The sequence below is a fragment of the Empidonax traillii genome, unplaced genomic scaffold (assembly GCF_003031625.1).
Source record: "Empidonax traillii isolate 1590-97213 ecotype Southwest subspecies unplaced genomic scaffold, ASM303162v1 scaffold717:size860381, whole genome shotgun sequence".
NCBI lineage: Eukaryota > Metazoa > Chordata > Aves > Passeriformes > Tyrannidae > Empidonax > Empidonax traillii.
The window spans coordinates 322,818-326,082 of NW_020955910.1; the positions used below are offsets into that span (position 1 = coordinate 322,818).

Below are 3,265 nucleotides of genomic sequence, written 5' to 3' on the forward strand. Positions count from 1 at the left end.
CAGATTGCTCTGCACCTGTGAAGGATCCAACCTCCTCTATCTGTATCTCACCAAGCCATACAAGGTGAACCAGACTCTCCAGAGCTTCTATCTTCTCAATGAGGTTATTGTCCAGCTGCAGTTTAGTCAGATTCTCCAGCTGCCACAGATTATCAATCTGCAGGATACCTAAAGCCACAGGGAAAAAAAGAAAAAAAAAAAAGAAAAGAAAATTGCTTTTCATGTGAGATCGCTTTTGGTTTACCAGACACACTACCTTGCACAAGGGAAACACGTCCAGTCCTACCTCCAAAATGATTTTCAGCGTGTGATGAGTGCCCTGGAGAGCTCAGAGGTGCACTGGCTGGATGAGATTTCAATGAAACAGCCCAGTTAACCTCAGTGTCCTGCACCAGTGCACGCTGCTCATCAGCGAGGCCAACGAGGCGCAGAGGGGCTGCTGACTATGGCCCTGCACTCCAGTGGCTTTATGAATCCAGTACTAGGAGGCCTTGACCTTCATTTTCCCTTCCAGCTCCAAGAGGATGAGCTCTGCTTTCCTCTGCATTTGCAGTCTAGCAGTTCCCAGCTCCTGCTTTTGTAAATGACTCTCCTGCTGCCGGCACTCTCATCACGGGAGAGGAAGTTGGAGTCTACTCTTTCAGTGAAGGCTGCAGTTTGGAACTAATCAATATCCCTGCATTTCGCCTCCTCCAAAAAGCAGAATCACAAGGGCAGGCTGTGAGGCACTAGAGCAGAACATCGGGGCCAAAGGGACAGGAAAACCAGAATATTCCCATTCCCATTTCTCTTCCCAGATCTCATTAGCTGCTCTCCTGCTATCCTCATTTACCGAGGGCAGACTAAAGCAGGGAATTGCATGCACAGAATGTTCACACGGTCTGCATTTTGTCTGTGCAAGCAAATCTATGCAGGCTCAGGTCAAGGGAGTCTTTTCCAAGGAAATCAACTCATACACACATTATTTGCTGGAGCACACAGTGAACAAACAAAAGTAGATTTTTGCCCATCAAATTACAACACCCTCCCCCCAGTACTCAAATATTGAGCCAAATGTTCTTCTCTTTCACTTTCTGAATGCAAGTTTACGACTGGTTTGACAGTAAGAGGCAAGCTGTGGTAAAGCTACGGATGACCAGAGGACGCCACCACACTGGACTGTAATCACCATAATCCCCAAAACTGCTTTCACACGATCACCAGCCGTGGCAGAGCCTGCCCAGGGTTGGATTTGTCCACGCACCGAGGGGCCCTGTAGGCCCGTGGCCTGTAGGTGTCACCACAATATAAATGTTAAACGAGAACAGCAGTGACGATAACAATGGGAAGCGAAGCAGCTTTGAGGTTACCCATCAGCAAAAGCACCCAGCTCGCTCACACTTTGCACAGGGATGGCCAACAATGCAAGTTCCGATGTTACTTTTCACATAATAAATCCAAGCTAATCGTGATTGTTTAATTGCCAGTTACCCGCCTTGTGCTTTGCTCTATTACCTTCTAACGAAGGAAGGGAGAATGCATATATTCTAATACTCACTTTTAAAGCTAAGCTGCAGCTCTGTCACATCCTTAAAGTTAATATTTTCCCCTTGGGCGAGATCTCCAAGGTCCTCTGGAAATGTCTTTTCAACGGCTTTCAGAATCATTTCATCATCGATAATGTTTGGCTCAACGTCATTGAAAAACTGACTCATTGTGAGAAGTGTCGGCCTGAAAGGACAGAAAGGGAAAATAAATTAAATCACTGCCCTCAGACAATTTCCAGCAGTCACAGAATCGCAGAATCCCAGATAATGGTTTGGGTGGGAAGGGACTTAGAGCTTATCCAGTCCCACTCCCTGCCGTGGGCAGGGACACCTTCCACTAGCCCAGGTTGATCCAATCCCCATCCAACCTGGCCCTGGACACTTCCAGGGATGGGGCTTCTCTGGGCAACCTGTGCCAACACTTGACAACTCTTTCAGTGATGAAATTCTTCATGGAAATCCCTAATGTTGCCCCGGAGGTATGAGACTATTAGTCTTTCCCGAACCCTGCACAGCTAATGAATCAGTATGAAGGACTGGAACCGTCAAGCTTTTGCTTGCGTAAGATGTCTGTAATTATGGAAGTTGTTCTGAGGGTTTTTTGTGTATAGGACAGGAAGGATAAATATCTAGGTTTAGAGAGTTCTATTCTCATCAAGGCTTTTCATTAACAGACCAAACCTATGGGTGTGCTCAGTAAAGACCAAAGAGCAGCAGGTTCTGGGTTTATCCATCCTTGACCTTCCTTCCCACCTTCCTTGTAGAATCCCAGCATGGTTTGGGTTGGAAGGGACCTCAAAGCCCATCCAGTCCCACCCCCTGCCATGGGCAGGGACACCTTCCACTATCCCAGCCTGGGGATAGTCCCGCCTGACCTTGGGCACTCCCACGGATGAGCACTTGTCCGTCGTCCCTTCAGTCAGTGCCAGTTCCAACCACCCGTCCCCGGTGGGTGCGAAGGGGCCGCCGGTTCCCCCCACGAGACACACCGAGGCCGAGATGCCGGCCCCTCAGACCTCTCACCCGCAGGCCCCCGGGGCTCTGGGTCGGCTCTGTGCCCAGTTCCTAATTCCTTATTCCTTATTCCCAATCCCCTATCCTCGATTCCCGGTTCCCGGGCCCCACCCGCGCCTTGGCGCCCGTTGCTAAGGAAGCCCGAGGGTGTTGCTAAGGGCGGTCACATGACCTCCTCGGGCACCAATGCGAGCGGAGTGGGTAGGAGGGCCAGCTGCCAATCAGGGCGCGAGAAATCCGTGTCAGCCAATCAACGCCGGGACCGTGCCCTCGGGGCGGAAAGGGGCTCGCGTGATTGACGTTTACCTCGCCCAATAACTTTACAGGAAGGTTTGGCCTTTGTCCAATGGCGAACGGCAGTCGCGGTGTGCCCGCTGTCCATCAACCGGGAGGCGGGGGTATAGGCGGGGCTACAGTGGGGGCGGAGCCCTGGCTTGACAGTGATGGACACGCCTATCAACCAATGACACTGCGGCGCGTCCGGACAGAGCCCAATGGAAGGTGGGGAGGCGGGCCGTTCTGGCCAGAGCGCGCTGTGATTGGTGGGTGAGGCTGTCAGTCAGGGCGCGGTGCGGGAGGGGGGGCGTCGGGCCGCTGTTTGTTGTCATCCCAAGATGGAGTTTCTGCTGGGGAACCCGTTCAGCACCCCGGTGGGGCAGAGCCTCGGTAAGGCGGCCAGGGGGGCTCCGGGAGGGCCGGGAGAGCCCAGGGAGCGAGAGGGGCCT

At 52.3% G+C, this 3,265-nt stretch overlaps 1 protein-coding gene and 1 long non-coding RNA gene across 3 annotated transcripts in view; both read right to left on the reverse strand.

The window, feature by feature from the left end:
- DRC3 (dynein regulatory complex subunit 3) overlaps positions 1 to 3,265 on the reverse strand; it is a 19,945-nt gene that overhangs the window by 13,887 nt on the left and 2,793 nt on the right. The window lies entirely within an intron of this gene.
- LOC114065984 lies at positions 43 to 2,662 on the reverse strand. Its single transcript, XR_003573077.1, has 3 exons — positions 2,550 to 2,662; positions 1,538 to 1,710; positions 43 to 168 (listed from the first exon to the last, which is right to left on the reverse strand). It is a non-coding gene; the product is annotated as an uncharacterized LOC114065984 (long non-coding RNA).